An 18,079-nucleotide genomic window follows, 5' to 3' on the forward strand; every position below is an offset into this window, starting at 1 on the left:
CTACCCATCATAACTTGCCAACATTCCAACAACCTGGTGACCATTCCAGCCAATCCTAAAGAACACCTTGGGCAATATATAAGGTTCCCCAAGATTATACATAGAAGATAGGATTTAACAATGAATAAGAATGCTGAATCATTACATTGATCTCTCTTTTAGTCTCCAGTATTATAGAGCAGGTAGAAGTAAAACCTAAAATTGTGAATTTGTAACCCATGTCAAAATCTGAAGTATGTTCTACAACATACAATTATGTGATATTTTGCTTTGAAATGTATAGCTTTTATGGATATGTTATTTTTCACAAAAAAGACAGAAAAAAAGTCCATTGTGAAGATAAAAAATATTTAAGCCTCCTAGCCTCAGCTAGATGGAAAATCAGCTAGAAGAAAGAATATGTGAGGACTGTATGATAGCCCATGACAAGTTCTGGGATCGGTCCTGCAATGACTTTTTAAAGATTGTTTTGTAAACTGTTGCTTTTTAATTTATTTGCTTTGTATATATTATACTAGTCAATAAAAAAGTTATTAAAAAAACAACGAGATATCATCTCACACACGTAGGAATGGCCATTATCACTAAAACAGAAAATGACAAGTGCTGGAGAGGATGTGGAGCAAAAGGCACACTTATCCACTGTTGGTAGGAATATAAAATGATACAACTGCTGTGGATGGCAGTTTGGCAGTTACTCAGGGAGCTAACTGTAGAATTGCCATATGATCCAGCAATACCATTTCTAGGTATTTATTCAGAGGACTTGAGGGCAAGGACACAAATGGACATTTGCACACCAATATTTATAGCAGCATTATTGACAATTGCCAAGAGGTGGAAACTGCCCAAATGTCCATCAGTGGATGAGTGACTAAACAAGCTGTGTTATATACATGTGATGGAATATTATGCAGCTGTAAGTTAGAATAAAGTCATGAAGCATGTAACAACATGGATGAACCTTGAAGACACTATGCTGAGTGAGATTAGCCAGAAACACAAGGACAATTACTGTATTGTCTCACTGATATGAACTAAGTTTAATGAGTGAACTTGGTGAATTTCAGTTAAGAACAGAGGCTATCATGAGGTAGAAATAGGGTAGAGATTGGGTAATTGGAGCTGAAGTGATACAGACTGAGCAACAGGACTGATTGCAAAAATTCAGAAATGGATAGTACAATACTACCTGATTGTAGCACAATAATATAAGTACACTGAATGAAGCTGAAAGTGAGAATAATAGAGGGAGGAGGGCTGGGGGCACATATGAAACCAGAAGGAAAGTTCAACAATAAAGACTGAGATGGTATAACCTAGAAATGCCTAGAGTGTACAATGATAGTGACTATATGTACAAATTGAAAATTGTTTTTGCAAATTAAAAAATGTTTTTGCATGAGAAAGAACAAAGGAATGTCATTATTGCAGGGTGTTGAAAATAGATTCTTACTCATTTTTTAAAACAACTTCTGTGTGAGACTAAAATTTACATTTTGACTAGTGCATTTCCTAATTTAACTTTTATGGACAGTTTAATTGAATGCCATGAGTACTTGGAAATTTGAATAAGACATGAGATTTTGTAGGTATGTCCAGGTTAGTGTGATGCCCTGATAAACCCCAGAATGATTTGAACAATGAATAAAGAAATATTTGTGAAGTCCCCTAGGGGAATTGGAGAGAAAGGGAGAAAATCCCACTTCCCCATTTGGAGAATTCCTGATATTCTCACAAGCAATGGGGACAAACATATCAACAGGCCAAGCCCTTCAATATTGGGGTTTGTTCCTTTGACACTATCCCCATAAAGGATAGGCTATGCCTGCTTAAAATAAGGCCAAAGAGTCACCCCCAGAGAGCCTCTTTTGCTGTTCAGATGTGGCCTCTATTTCTCTCAGCCAACATGGCAAGCAAACTCACTGCCCTTCCCCTCTCTACATGGGTTATGACTCCCAGGAGTCTAAAGCTCCCTGGCAATGTGGAAGAGAAATCCTAGAATGAGCTGGGAGTCAGCATCAAGGGATTGAGAAAACCTTCTTGGCCTAAAAGGGGAAGAGAGAAATGAGACAAAATAAATTGTCCATGGCTGAGAAATTTTGAACAGAGTCAAGAAGTTATCTTGGAGATTATTCTTATGCATTAGAATAAGTTTATGGTGTATTAGAGTGACTATAGGGAAGTGCCTGAAACTGTAGAGCTGTGTTTCAGTAGCCATGTTTCCTGAAGATGATTGTATAATAATATAGCTTTTGCAATGTATTTGTGTGATTGTGAAAACCTTGTGCCTGATGATTCTTTTATCTACAGTGTGGACAGATGAGTAAAAAATATGGGTTAAAAATAAATAATAGAGAGAATGAAGGTTAAAATATATTGAGTAGATTGAAATGTTAGTGGCCAATGAAAGGGAGTGGTAATGGGTGTGGCATATATGAGTTTTTCTTTTTTTCTTTCTTTTGCTGGAGAGATGCAAATGTTCAAAACAACACAAGTATGTGATGATATTGTGAGTCATTGATTGTAACCACGTCAAGAATGTTTGTATGTCAAGAATGTTTCTATGTCTGTTCATTGTTTATAATAAAAACATTTTAAAATGATAAAATTACCTACATTGGTCCACAAATTCATTCACACAATAGTATTTGAAACAGGGAACTCAAGACGATCTTACTCTTACACGTACTTTTTTCTCTCATTGTATGTTCTCTTGAGCTTGGCTATGTTCATTGTAAGCATTTTGCTTTCCTCTTCCAAAGCACTGTTCTCAGACTGCAATGCCTCACAGTCTTCTTGCAGCTTTTTAATATATTCTGTAAATTATAGAAGATTTAAGTATCACATGGTGTGCATATGGACCTGAAAAACGTTTTGGAGGCTGAACAGAGGTGTGTGAATCCAAAAATCAGGAGATCATTCTTGATCTACCAATGCCAAAGCATGCATTTTCATTAAGAGACAATTTATTCCTACTAAGCAGCCTACCTTCCAAAGAACAATTGTTGGATGCCAAGCCTCATAGGTGATATTGTAGTATCAATGCAGAAGTTGCCTAAAAATTCCAAAACAAAAAATTGTGAAATTTTGCATCCAGTGTGCAAACAAAACTCAAAAGTCAAAATGTGGTAACATTTTACAACAATGTCTTTACCGAGTCTCGGTCCTTCACATCCTGACCTCCCTCCAATTCCATTGGAACTTGCATCCAGTTTATCATATGACCCACGATTTTGTTGATTAAATTCAGTGTTTGCTTGTAATCCTACACAAAGCATATTTAAGTTATTAATGATTACTCATCACTTGTACTTCTGTTTTTAAGGCATGATACAGGATAAAGAAGGCATTTTTACCTTAAATGTATTCATTTCATCTGAGAGACTAATTTTTAACTTGTTGACTTCATCAACATGATCCTTTTTTTAAATCTATAAAAAATGTAATAAAAGACACAGAATTCAGAATATAAATTGTCCCATGGTATTGAAATCATGCCCCAAGTAGGTGAACTCTGACAAAACTAAAGAACACAATGTTATACATTCATGATGCTGGCTTCAGATTTTGACTGTTTATAAGAAACAAACTGTGATAAAAGACACTGTAATGAAAGAAACTATACAATAAAAGTGAAATCACAAGACACATGGAAAGAATTAAAGATGAAATCTGGAATACATAAAAATTATTTGTGCCTTCTCTTTGAAATCAAATAATTTTGCTGTGAATATTTTGTTTTCCTCCATGCAGTACTTCACAATTTCAGATATTTCTTCATGTTGATATAATACCATCCCTAAAAAGATTAGGAGAAGTGAATAAAATGGAATTGCCCTTGTATATTAGCAGCCAAGTTACATGACCTGGTACTATGAGGGCAAAGCACCTTGAACAGAACCTAGAATTTCAGACTACTCAGACTGGCATTAAAGTCTCTCATCTGACCCTGCTGTGCAATGTATTGAGGCTCTGGGTCTCAGAAGATATCAATACTTCATTATCCCAACATATGATACATGTATGGAATTTATTATCCAATTTGGATCATTTTAATTTCTACTCATTCTCCACTAGAATTAATTGTTCCCTCCACTTAACCTTCATAACATCTTGTATGAATGTCTATTATACACTTAATTTTCCTAACAATGTTTGGAACCTTCTCCAAGCCTTAACTTTCTTGATATACACCAACAGTGCCTCATTCATTTTACTCTGCCCCTAGATCCAGGTAGTACCAGACACCATCCACCTGAAAACTCAGACAAATGTCATCAATTTATCCATAAGCTTTTCTAAAGTGAACACTTCTTCTCCCAACTCCCACAATCTGTCCCTCCCTTCAATCCCTTTTCCTGTTGGCAGTAACTCTACCTACTCCTTCATTCAGACTAGGAATTGTAACATTCTCCAGTTATGAAGAAATCAGACATCAGAACTCAGGGTCTTTTCTTCTATCTGAACTAAAACTCACACCAAGTACCAATATTTAGAGAATATTGCAGAGATAACATAAGTTAAAATCTTACCTGAATTTAATATATGCCCCACCTAGGAGGTAAAGAACATTAAATTTAAAGCCAAAATATTTTATGAATATAAATATTTAAATTCCTGCTGAGCAGTCAAAATCACATCCAAGGGAAATTTTAATATTGGATTGGTTTAGGATAATTAATCCAAAAGGTGAAAAAATAGAATTTTTTTAAAACTTGCAATTTAAATGGTATGTAATACTTCTAAATAATTTTCTGGTGAAAGCACTAAAGCAAATACCTCATTTTGGAAGAAAAGTCTTTCTATTCATTTGTAAACCTGCACAAACCTTATTTTTAATAATAGGAATGACAGACATTTTTATAATAAATATCCTAAAGTGTCATTAACCCGAATCAATTATTTATCAACCCCCAGAAAGAAATATGAGTTTCAGAACCAGGGTTGCTTTTAAAGTCTATGAATTTTCTGTGTCAAAACCAGATCCTTTTATATGACTAAGGGGATGCATTTATAAATATCTGTCTCAGGGTTTGTAACAACTCATCAAAGATGCAATCAAAACAGAGTAGAAAAGTAAACTTTATAGATTTCAGGAAATATGACTATACTGAATTAAAAAATATGTAAACATGAGGTGGTGTGATGGTGGCTCAGTGGCAGAATTCATCTGCCATGTTGGAGACCTGGGTTTGATTCCCAGTGTCTGCCCATGAACAAAAGAAAATATGTAAACATTTTTAAGGCTTTGCATTAGATAATATGAAATTTCATTCCAGGAATGTTGTGAGAATTCACAGTTCCTCTAACAGTAATGAAAGTGCCCTCCCAGTATTTAATGTTCACCTTTCAGTAGAAACCATTTTTAAGTTGAAGTTTTCACATTATCTTATACAGTTGTCTTTTTCCTTGAGTTCTTTACCTCAAAATTTTTAACTAATTATAATACCAGTTCAGCTTCAATTTCAACCATTATTTGTATTCATGTTAATAACCTAAAAGAAGAAAAAGGACCAGGATTATAAAAAGTCTTTGTTTATTATGACTTACAGTGAGCTTAAGACTTAATTTAATATACTCACATCTGGGATATACATCCTTAAGAAAATGACAAAGGAAATCATTCCCAAGGAGACCAAAAAAGTGACATATACCCATGGAAATCTAGAAATATCAGGTCCAAGCTGAAAATTTTCCTGTAAAATATCATCTGGCTGAAATAGAAATACCTGAAATAATGAGAATCTCAAAAATAGTACAATATAAGAGGTCAAAAGAAACACTCATAGAAATCTTAAATGAGCTCTAAGACATAACCATGTCCCTCAAAAATCTCCAAAGGATTCTATTTGTGTTAGTTAGATTCAGTTGTCAACTTGGCCAGGTGAAAGCACCTAGTTCTGTTGCTGTGGACATGAGCCAATGGTAGGTGAATCTCATCTGTTGCTAATTACATCTGCAGTTGGCTAGGAGGCGTGTCTGCTGCAATGAGTGATGTTTAACTTAATTGGCTTGTGCTTAAATGAGAGAACGCAATGTAGCACAGCCTAGCAGCTTGGCATTCCTCACCTCAGCACTTGCAGCTCAGCCTGGGCCCTTGGAGATGGAGAAAGAAATCACCCCAGGGAAAGTTGTTGGAACCCAGGGGCCTGGAGAGAAGACCAGCAGAGACCATCCTGTGCCTTCCACATAAGAAAGAACCTCAGTGGAAAGTTAGCTGCCTTTCCTCTGAAGAACCAACAAAATAAATCCCCTTTTATTAAAAGCCAATCTGTCTCTGGTGTGTTGCATTCCGGCAGTTAGCAAACCAGAACACCATTGTTTCAAGGAAGATAGGAAACTGAGTGCTGCATGCTTTGTGCAGAGTTGGCTTTGTTATTGGAAATTGTGTATTTGGTACCTTTAAGTATTGCACTCACTCTCCATGCTTTTTACAAGGTAATGGATTAACAGATTTTGTTATATACATAAATAGCGTGAAGCTCAGCAATTGAAAGGAACAAACTATTACTATATGCAATATCAGCTAGATTTCAAGATGATTACTATGAGCAAAAAAACCCCCAGAAAAACAACACAAAACAGGCTACCTACTATACATTCCATTCATATAATATTCTAAAAAATTAATATTAATCTGTATTGACAGATGGTAGATCAGTTATCTAGCACCCTACCAGGAAACATGTGGAATGGGGGTTGTAGGGTGGCAAGGTGGTCAAGAGGAAACATTTGTTGGTGTTTGATATGTTTACTGTATTGGTTGCAAAAGTGTTTTCATAGATATACAAGCATTTAAAACTGAAACAATCTACACAAGTGCATTTTACCATATATCATTTATAGATCAATAAAGCAAGATAAAAACAATCTTGATACAGAAACTGTGAGTTTCCAATTTTTGACAAATTTCAAAGCCTTTCAAAAATAGAATGTTGCACCTATAAGCCAATTTCTAATTAGAAATATAAAACAAAATCAAGAACTTACATTAGTAAATTCATAAGATGTTTGGATTAAATCCATTGAAAAGGCCTAAATATACAACTGACCTGTATATAAAAATGTACAAAAGTGATAAGAATCAGTAAAAGTTGTATACAATAGGTAGAAATGAAAGCATTCTTAACAGTGAGGGGGCCCATATATAAATATCTTGCATCATTCTGATATAGTATATAGAAACAACTGATAACTATAAGTGAGTAGATAATTGTTGTTATACTATTATTGTTATTCTAATGAAAATTAAATATGGAATAATTGCTAGGAAAACTTTTTTTAATTGAGGTTTGGTTTCAGAATTCAGCTTCACTCAGAATACAAGATACATTATCAGAATTTTCAAGTAGGTAGGTCATCTGAAAGAATGGATTATTGTTTATCCTGAAGATTTAAATTATAAGAATCAAAGGTAGCTAAAAACCAAATTTCAAATAACTACTGGCAAGAATTCAACTTCCTATTTCAATTGTACTGTAAACCAGCATTTACATGGTTCATTAGCCAATGAACAGCAAACATGAATATTAGTAGTTAAAATGAATAGGAAATTTCTGGAATGTGTGGTCAGTACAACAAAAGACAAACATTGATTTCTCAAAAACTATATATTACAAGAATTTTAGGAGAAAATTCATCTACAGTTTAATTGACACATCAAATGTGTTTCATGCAAATTTAACTGTCTTCTGAGAAAAAAGAAACAAACTTCTGAACTCTCTTACACTTTCATCTGTGGTCTTCACACAAGGGTGTGAAAAGTGGGAAAATTTTATAAATATGTCCTGTATTTGAGTTATAACTGACATGAACATTTCTGTGACATCTGACAACTGTCCAGGTACTGGTATCAGTAATGAACCCCTACCTCTAACCCAGCATATGGGGCCGCTGCAACCTGTGCTTCTTCAGCCTCTACAAAACAAGAAAATACTGCATGATTGTACTAGTCAGGGTTTGCAATAGAAACTGAGATATCCAAATTATGAGATTTATAAAGTTGTCTCATGCAGCTGTGGGAATGGAAGAGTCCAAAATCTACAAGGCAGGCTGTGAAGCTGGCAGCTCTGATGAATGATCTGGATGAACTCCACAGGAGAGTCTCAATTACTGAGGAAACAATGAAAAAGTCTCTGTGTTTTCTTAAAAACCTTAAACTGACTGAATTATCTCATTGTGGGAGACACATCTTAGTTAATCATAGATGTACTCACCCACAGATGCAATCAACTGACTGATCACTTAATACACCAGCCTTACAGTTTATCAATCATCCACAAAATATTTTTGCAGCAATGGTCTGGCCAGTGCTTGCCTTATCAGACAACTGGACATAATCACTAGAGCAAGTTTAGAGCAGAACCCAACCATCACAGTCCACCCCTTGTCAACTTGGCAGCTGTACACATCACCTGGGAATTTGCTTAATTTCCAAATAGAATACAATAACAGATATATGTTTAACCAAACAATACTCACATGTTCTGCATTCAAATGGAAATGCACAGCATCATTCCAGAATAGTGTGCAAGTCCTTGGGTAACATTTACTTTTAAATTTGAAATCCTATGACTCAAAACTATAGCATGAACTGTACAACTTATGTAATATGGCAAGAGCAAATTGTACAAATGTAAACATATTCATGATAAAACAGGGAGGAAATATTCATACAGACACCATCCTCATTTCTGTAACAGGTCACATGGTCATAGTTCATATTTATCCCCCACAGGAACAGAGGTAGAGGGAAATGGAGCCAAGAAGCAAATGATCAGCATGGCTTCCCAACTGACACAAGTGTTCCAGATGCATAGGCCTTCTATGAATTAAGGTATCATTCCCTGGATGCATTAGTTGGGACATTTTACTGTCCCATAGAACATAGAACTATATAAGTTTAACTTATTTAAGTCTTTTTTAAAAAGCCATTCTATTTTGGATATATTACATTCTGGAAGCTTATAAACTAAACCAGATTTTGTTTCTAAGGAAGAAGCATGCTGCTGTAGTTTGCAAACACCAAAGATGTTGGAATGTTTTTTTAAATGGATAAAGGGAAGATTTTGGAAGAAATGAGATATACTTGACAGAGAAGGACTAGAATGCTTTGAAGAGATTCTTTGTAGAATTGTGAACTCTAAAGACACCTCTAATAGTGTCTTAGAAAGAAATGATGCAGGCATTATTGCAAACTGTAAGGAAGGTGATCCTTCTTTTAAAGTGGCAAGGAATCTGGCCAAATTGACTGGCTTTGTATTGAAGGCCATGAACTTGGAAAATTAGCAGAAGAAATTGACAAAGTAAAAATGAAAATACAGTGTGGCTTCTCCTTGAAACTTGTAGTAAAATGTGAGAATAAAGAGATAAGTTGAGAACAGAACTCTTGTGTCCAAGAAAACAGAAATTGGTGACCTGGAAAATTCTGGGCCTCCATAAAGTAAGGCATGAGTGAGTATTGCTCCACATGAGGGCTTAAGCAAACATGGAAGCAGTCAACCATTTCAGAAAAAAATAATGATTGGAGATTGAATTATCCAAGAAAGTATTTCTGGAACATCCTATTTTCTGGTGGGTGTGATACAAGTGTATTGGATAGAAAACCAACAAGAGTGCTGTGGATTCTTATACAAAGAGAATCACTGTCAGTCTGGACTAAAAGGGAAAGGAAAGAGACAAATTGAAGAAAATATCACATCAGAGGAAGAACTATGGAGGTTAAGGTCTGAAGCCAGGAAACCTCAGGCCAAGAAAGCATACCATTCCATAAATGTGGAGAGGGTAAGATTTCCCCAGAATCAGAGGGCAGTCCTTCTGCTTCATTGCTAAGGAAGAGTTGTACTGCCCCACTCCTGTTACTAAGCTGTATTCATCAGGGTTTTCTAGAGAAACAGAACCAACAGGAGATACCTATAAATATGATATTTATAAAGTTGTGTCACACAACTGTGGGAATGCAAGAGTACAAAATCAAAAGGGCAGGCTGTGAAGCTGGTAGATCTAATGAAGCCTTTGGACAAACTCCACAGGAGAGACTCAGTGACAGAGCAGCAGTGAAAAAATTCTCTCCTCTCCCTTAAAGTCCTTCAACAGTTTGGATTACTTCATTGTGGGAGGAACATCTTAGTTGATCATAGAGGTGCAATCAACTGACTGATGACTTAATATACCAGCCTTCTGGTTTATAAATCAGCCACAAAATAACCTTGCAACAATGGACAGGCCAGTGCTTGCATGACCAGAAAACTTGGCATAATCACTTGGCCAAGTTAACACCAGACTCTAGCCATCACAACCACAAAAGCAAAGTATCAGGGATCATTTTGAAAGCTAAGGAAGGAGAATTTTCAATTTCCAAAAGTATATTGCAAAATGTGATAAGCAGCAGAAAAATTTTAATGGAAGACTCTCTAAGAAGGAAAGATATAAGAGGTATATGAAGACAGGAAACGCATTTATCTCTGTTTCATCTTTGCCAAAGAGACTGTACATCATAGTTGCCTTCACATTTATACACAGGGTTTTGTCAAGTTCTTATAATCTGACAAATAACTTTACACAATTAAAACCATCAACACTGGACATTACCTCCATTGCCAGTCACCTATCAGGTGCTTAATTTCACTTCTGTAGATAAGTCCTTTGAAGAATTATCCATTGGTATTGAAAAAGCAAGTGGAATATTGCTTTAAAAAGACAAATTCTGTATAAATGATTGTCAGGATCCATGTAAATGAATGTAGCAGCCTGTGTCAGTTTGAAACTTTTATGCACCCCAGAGAAGCCATGTTCTTTAATCCTGATTCAATATTATTATGTGGTGTGTGGGTTTGAAAGCATTATGTACCCTAGAAAAGCCATTTTTAATCCTTATCCAGTGTTGTGGGGGCAGATCTTTCTTGTGATCCTAATCCATTACTGTATGTTGGAAACGTGATTAGATTATCTCCACAGAGATGTGGAATGATCAGTTGTGGGTGTGACCTTTGAATAGATGGAGATATGACTCCACCATTCCACTTGGGTCTTGATTAGTTTCCTGGAATCCTTTAAAAGAGGGAACATTTTGAAGAGACATAGAAATAATAGAAGCCTCAGAAATGGCAGAGCTACTGGAAACTTCAGTGCACAGCTGATAGAGATGTCAGCACTTGAAAAACAGAGACATTGATATTTACAGATCCTTGCAGCCCAGAAGATGTCACCATGAGATGTTAATATAGCCAAAACCTGGAGAGAGTCAAGAGAAAACAAGAGATGAAACCCAGCCCTGCAGAAATAAAGAGAGGAAACCTCACAGGAATAGAAGCTGAAAGCAATGGAACCCAGGAGCAAGGTAAGTGCAGATGCCAGCCACCTGACTACCCAGCTTGCAGAAGTGTTACCAATCAGCCTTTCTTGAGTATAGGTAACCTCATATTGGTGCCTTAATTTGGACACTTTCACTTCCTTAGGATTGTAAACTTGTAACTTATCAAACTTTTAAAAAGTCATTCCAGTTCTGGTATATTGCATTCCAGCAGCACTGTAATAAAGGCGGCATATTTTTATTAATATTTTTATGTGGATATGTGTTCCACCCATTTGTGGGTGTGATGTTTAATTAGGTGTTTCCATGGAGATGTGTCTCCATCCATTCAAAGTGCTGTTGCTTCCTGGAGTCTTTAAGAGGGAATCATTTTTGGAAGAGCTCACAGAACAGCAGAGCCAACATGAGACCCACTCACTTGGAGATGTAGAAAGTAAATTCCCCCATGGAAAACTGTTTGAAACCAGAAGCCAAATGATGGGCAGATGGTAGCCACATGCCTTCCCAGCTGACAGAGTTGTTTTGGTTTCATCAGCCTTGCTTGAGCCAAGGTATCTTTCCCTAGATGCCTTAGTTTTGGATATTTTTATGGTCTTAGAACTATAGACTTGCAAATTAATGCACTCCTGCTATTTTAGTTTGCTAATGATGCTGGGAAACAATGTACCAGAAATGTAGTGTCTTTTATGAATGGAGCTTAATAAGTTAAAAGTTTATAGTTAGTTCTAAATCTGAGAAAATGCCCACATTAAGGCAGTAACAAGATGATACCTTCACTCAGGAAAGGCTGATGCCATCTGGAATACCTCTGTCATCTTGGAAAGCAAGTGGTTGGCTTCTGGTCCATTTATATTTACTGTGGGATTCCTTGCTTGGCATATGTGGGCATTCACTTAGCTCCTCCAGGACATGACTCTGGGTTCTGGCTTCCTTAGTGCCTCATGGGAAGGCACATTGCAACATCTGCTGAGCCATGCATCTCCAAATGTTTGTGCATCCTGTTGGCTCAGTCATCTCTGAAGCAACTTAACTCCAAGTGTCTGCATCTCCTCTGTCTAGGCACTCCAAGCACCTACAAATTTCCATGTCTCTTAGTTCTGAGCTTTCTCCAAAATGTTTTTTCTTTTAAAGGATTTCACTAAATTAATAAAGACCCACCTTGAATGGTGGAATTAAATCTCAATCTAGTCAAAAGGTCACACCCACAATTGAGCATGCCACATCTCCCTGGAGATAATCTAATCATAAATTTAAACCCTAAGCAGCAAGTCTGCCACTGCAAGATTGGCATAGTAAAGAAAACATGGCTTTTCTGAGGTTGTTGACAATTTCATGCCAATACACCCCCTTCAAAGTGGTTCCACTTCTGCTATATTGCATTCCAGCATCTTTAGCAAACTAATACAGATTTTGGTACTGGGAAGTGGGGGTGGTATAGTTTGTAAATACCAAACATATTGGGATGGCTTTTTAAATGGATAAGGGGAAAATTCTGAAAGAGTTGTGAGGGTCTTGATAGAGAGGCCTAGAATGCTTTGAAGAGACTGTTGGAAGAAATGTAGACTCTAAAGGAACTTCCAATGAAGCCATTGACAGAAATGAAGAATGTGTCATTGCAAACTACAAGTAAGGTGGCCCTTGTATTAAAATGGCAGACAAGTTGGCCAAATTGAGTACTGCTTTTGGATGGAAGTTAGAATTTAAAGGCAACATTCTGGGATACTCAGCTGGGGAAATTTCCAAACTAAATGGGGGAAAATTCAGCCTGGCTGCTCCTTGTAGCTTATCATGAAATGTGACAGGAAAGAGCTAAGTTGAGAATTGAACTCTTGGGAGCAAAGAAAACAGGGATTGATGGTCTGGGAAAATTCTGGGCCTTTAGATAATGAGACCCACGTGAATAGGGCACCATGTGAGGATTTAACCAAACATGGAAGCAGTCACTTATTATAGGACAAGTGTGGATTGGAGATGGAGTGATCCAGAAAGGATTTGTGAAAATTCTTATTGTCTGATGATTATGATTCCTGCATGCTGCATAGAAAATCAAGGATAGTGTTATGTGACCTGTATAAGTGGAACCACTGCCAGTCTGAAAAGCAATAAATGGAAGGGAAAATAATTTCAAAGGCATACCCATGGGAGGTAAAATCTGGAACCAGGAAACTTTGGGAAAGGAGAGAGGGCAAACACAAGCACTTGAAGAGAATGAATTTTCCTGGAAGGCAAAGGACTATCCTTCTGCCTTGTTGCTCAGGAAGTGTTTTGGTGCTCCAGGCCTCAGAGAGATGGAGCACATAAACCAGTGATTGGAGGAACCCTGGTGATTGTCCCATTGTTCTGGAGGGATTGAGCATGTGCTCCAGAGATGGCAGGGAGATAGGTTGCTGCACTAGTGTTTGGAGAGGGTGGAGCTAAGAAAAATGTGATTTTCCCAACCATACCCAGTGTTGCAAGCCTCACCCCAGCATTTGCAGAGAGCAGGGCTATAACATAAGCCCTTGGCAAGGGTGGGACTATTGCTATTTAATGTCCCAAGGAGAAGTGACTCTCAGATTTTGAAACCTAAAGGAGTTTGCCCTGCAGGTTGTCAGAACTGTTTGAGTCCAGTGAACCCTGTTTTCCCTCACTCTCCCCCTATGGCAATGAGGTCATTTATCTTATGGCTGTTCATTCTTTGTTTATTGGCAGCAGATAACTTGTTCTGAGATTTACAGGTCCACACCCAGAGGAGAATTTTTTGGCTTAGGACAGATGATGCAATGAGTGACCTGGATGAAATTTTGTGCTATTTTTGACTTTGTATTGTTTGTATTTGTATTGTTACTGAAATGGCTTAAGACTTTGTGATATTGTAATGGAATTAATGTAGTTTTTATGTGGAAAAAACATGTATTTTGGTGATCCAGAGGGTGGACTATGCCAGTATGAAAATCTTGTGTACCCCAGAAAAGCCGTGTTCTTTAATCTTGATTAAATATTGTTGGGTGGAATCTTCTTAAGTTGTTTCTATGGAGATGTGACACACCCAATTGTAGGTAGGACTTTTTTTTTCTTTTACATGGGCAGGCACTGGGAATCGAACCTGGGTCCTCTGGCATCACAGGCAAGCATTCCTGCCTGCTGAGCCACCATGGCTCGCCCTTAGGTAGGACTTTTTGATTAGATGGTTCCCATGAAGATGGATCTCCACCCATTGAAGGAGGGATTGTTTACTGAGATCCTTTAAGAGGTAGCTATCTTTGGAAGACTGCACAGAAGTGACAGAGCCAACACCAGACCCAGATATTTGGAGTTGCAGAAAATAAATACCCTTAGGGAAGTTATTTGAAACCAGAAGTCAGGAACAGCAGACACCAGTCACATGCCTTCCCAAACGACAGAGGTGTTCTGGATTCATCAGCTTTTCTTGAATTAAGGTTATCTTTCCCTAGTTGTGTTAGTTTGGGCGTTTTTAAGAATTACATCTGTAAAATTGAAACTTATGCATTCCCCTTTAAAAGCTGTTCCATTTCTGGTATATTGCATTCTGGCAGCTTAAGAAAACTAATGCATTGCCCTGTTAAGGAAATTCTCCAGAGTGTGGGATAATGGCTAAGTCACAGTACCTTCCCTTATGAAACTCATGACCTTTTTGGGGAGCAGGATGAACAAGGTCATTGCAATACAGAGATGAAAGCAAATATCTTCTGGGAAATGCCAGCAAAGCACCTTGTAAGCATTCTCATGCAACAAAGATTCATTTTGGCATCCTAAAGTGCACATTTCCCCAAGGAGTGGAAAGTAAGAATTAGCCTCAGAAGGCCAACAGGATTTATGTAAGTGGACCTGCTTATCAGAAAGAGTGGGGTTGAGAACTTCAAAACCAGTTAAGTTTTCTAAAAGCTCAAAGTTGAGGGAAAGAGGGTGTCCCTGTTCTATGTTAAATGCAGCCAATATCCAAGGAAAAAGTTCTAATTTTAAAAAATACCAAGAAGTATTTTGACAGATTAGTTTGAATGCACAGAAACAAAATAAATTCTTCTCTGTGTGGGGTGGTTCCAGGGCAATTTTGCCTAAGTCATACCTACAGCATGACTATTGGACCCTTCCATATCCCTTCTGGGCATCTGAGACATAAAGATCAAAGGTGCCCAGCCTTTTGCTACAGAGGATTCCTCCAATATTCCTATTTGATTGACTGTTTTTTGGGGGGAATGGTGGTTGTGGTGTGGACGATGCTGATTTTTAATGAGTGATATTTTCAGAGCTGGGACTGTGCATATCCCTTTATTTGAACAAACCTGAAGACATTAAGGACCATTTTTATTTTAGTTAAATAAACATTCTTCATGTGAAATTTTTACAAAGAGAAGGGCAATATGTAATATATCTCCTGGTGAGGACAATCCTAGTAGACTACCCTTTTTGTACATCTGAATAGGCTGCAGCCATGTTTCAATATCTGATGGCCTTCTCAAGCTCCCATCAAACTAACTGTAGAGACCCTGGGTTAACCTCTAGGAGGAGACTTATTCTGAACTAGCAGAAGGGAAGGGAATACTCAGAAGTTCTGTGTGGTAGTTAGATTCAGTTTTCAACTTGACCAGGTGAAGGCACCTAGTTTTGTTGCTGCAGATATGAGCAAATGGTATGTGAACCTCATCTATTCGTAATTACATCTGCAGTCAGCTAGGAGGCATGCCTACTGCAGTGAATGACCTTTGACTTAATTGGCTGGTGCATAAATGAGAGAACAGAATGTAGCACAGCCCAAGCAGTTCATCATACCTCATCTCAGCACTAGCAGCTCAGCCCAGGCCTTTGGAGATGCAGAAAGGAATCACCCCTGGGAAAGTTGTTGGAACCCAGAGGCCTGGAGAGAAGACCAGCAGAGATTACCCTGAGCTTTCCCACGTAAGAAAGAACCTCAGATGAGAGTTAACTGCCTTTCCTCTGAAGAACTAATAAAATAAATCTTCTTTTATTAAAAGCAAATCCATCTCTGGTGTGTTGCATTCTGGCAGCTAGCAAACTAGAACATTCAGAAAGCCAATAAATAAACCAGAAAGGACAAGGGTCACAACACACTTGGAATTTTTAACCAAATAGCTATAACAGCAATGATTAGGCCTGCTGTTTGCAAGACTAGTGAGCTTTCAGATATATAGATGACTAACTTAGAGAAAACATGATGTACACAAGGCATCAACTCTTTTAACTGGCAGAGCCTGAAGCCCTCATCTTGAATTTCTGGAAAAAATTCTGACACCATGACTCTAATTATACCAGAATTCATTACTTTTTGATGTTATAAAGTTATGCTTTTCAGATTTCCATAATTTCCACCTTTTCTGTATGTGGGACCTATGGGGGTGGTATGACCCAGAACACAATATGAAAGTAGTCATCAGAGTCCTTTAAGGCTGGAACAAGAAAGCTATTCACAGGTACTGTTTCTGCAAGGAGGACCTATCCCCCCTCATACACCTTAAGAGAAACACAGTGTGACAACCCAGTTAACATGGATAAAGTATGGCAAGTGCAACATTTACTCACACTGGCATTTGGATGACCTGTCATTGTCCAGGCTGACTGGAGCAGGAGGAACCAAAAGAACAAACTCAGAGGTCCCATAATTGGTTGGTCATTGGACTATCCTGAGGTTGGAAGGAGTAGGGCAGAGGGGGCCTAGGGAGAAATGGGAAGGGGTGGTGAGGGGGAAGGGGGGAAAGGGGTACGAGGTGGGAAAGGGGAGAAGGAGGACAGAAAGGATGACACAGAACTGGTATTCAGGAATAGGGTGAAGGTAAGGGTCAAGGTGAACCTGGAGGAAAATTGGGTCAACAGGTAAAGTGTTGTCAGGACAGAAAAGCAGGTAAGGTGAATCTCACAGTAGCAGGAAGAGGTGGAGGAGGCTCCCTCTTCCTAGTAGCCTTCTCCCATTTGGTCGCTGCCTTAGCAACTTGACATCTTATAACTCTCCCTCACCCAATCAGCAGCCTTCTTCCTGCCTCATCACAATGGAACATCACAATGTGCACTGCAGTTTTATAATGCCCCTCCCCCACTTTTTCTCAACCACTTGCCATTCCAACTACAGTCACTTTCTGAAACCTCTATAGACCTTCTTATCTTTTATCCTTTTCCCTTCAATCTTCAAGGTCTTAGTAAAGTCTCACATATGGAATATTTAAAGAAGCCTATCAAATCTGTGAGAGCAAGGTTGTCACTCATATAGAAAGTTGGACAGAATAATTTGGGAAATACAAATGCTTAAGTTCATTAAAGCTGTTCAACCTAAGGAGTCACTGGAGAATCACAAATTAAAGCCATCTTCATGTACCTCCACACCCTCAATGGCTGTAAATGAAAGGGTATGACACTAGCAAGTGTTCAGAGCTTGTAAGCAATGGGGACTCCACTGCACTCCTGTTAAGAGGATAAATTGGTGATAACACTTCTAAAATCATATGTCATCACATACTAAACTTTAACTCAGTTCAATACTTAGAACAATATATTATTCAGAAATGGTTGCTGCTTACGTGCACTGGAAGGCATGGACAAGAATGTTTATAGTAGCTTTGTTGGCAATGGTCAAAACCTGGAAAATGAGATCAAATATCCATCCACAGAATAGAGGTAGTTTACCTAAGATTACCTAAGACAGTGTTGTGTTGTCATAGTATACATGTATATGTTCATATAAATTTTGGCTCCAAATATAAATACTTACTGTAGAGGTAGGTTACTTAAGACAGTTTAATGTTGTCAGAATATTAT

General features: G+C 37.8%; 1 long non-coding RNA gene across 3 annotated transcripts in view; it reads right to left on the reverse strand.

The window, feature by feature from the left end:
* LOC143654945 (uncharacterized) overlaps positions 1 to 17,420 on the reverse strand; it is a 33,686-nt gene extending 16,266 nt beyond the window's left edge. Inside the window, exons 1-6 of one of the 3 annotated variants that reach the window (XR_013162028.1) lie at positions 17,188 to 17,419; positions 16,853 to 16,888; positions 3,360 to 3,434; positions 3,158 to 3,268; positions 2,992 to 3,058; positions 2,693 to 2,819 (exon numbers count right to left, since the gene is read on the reverse strand). This is a non-coding gene — a long non-coding RNA (uncharacterized LOC143654945). Of the gene's footprint in view, positions 1 to 2,408; positions 2,820 to 2,991; positions 3,059 to 3,157; positions 3,269 to 3,359; positions 3,435 to 16,852; positions 16,985 to 17,187 lie in introns of those variants that run through there. The other 2 variants (XR_013162029.1, XR_013162027.1) reach the window with 2 other exon arrangements.
* Between the last annotated feature and the right edge of the window lie 659 nt (positions 17,421 to 18,079).

Source organism: Tamandua tetradactyla, chromosome 14 (genome assembly GCF_023851605.1).
Source record: "Tamandua tetradactyla isolate mTamTet1 chromosome 14, mTamTet1.pri, whole genome shotgun sequence".
Classification (NCBI taxonomy): domain Eukaryota; kingdom Metazoa; phylum Chordata; class Mammalia; order Pilosa; family Myrmecophagidae; genus Tamandua; species Tamandua tetradactyla.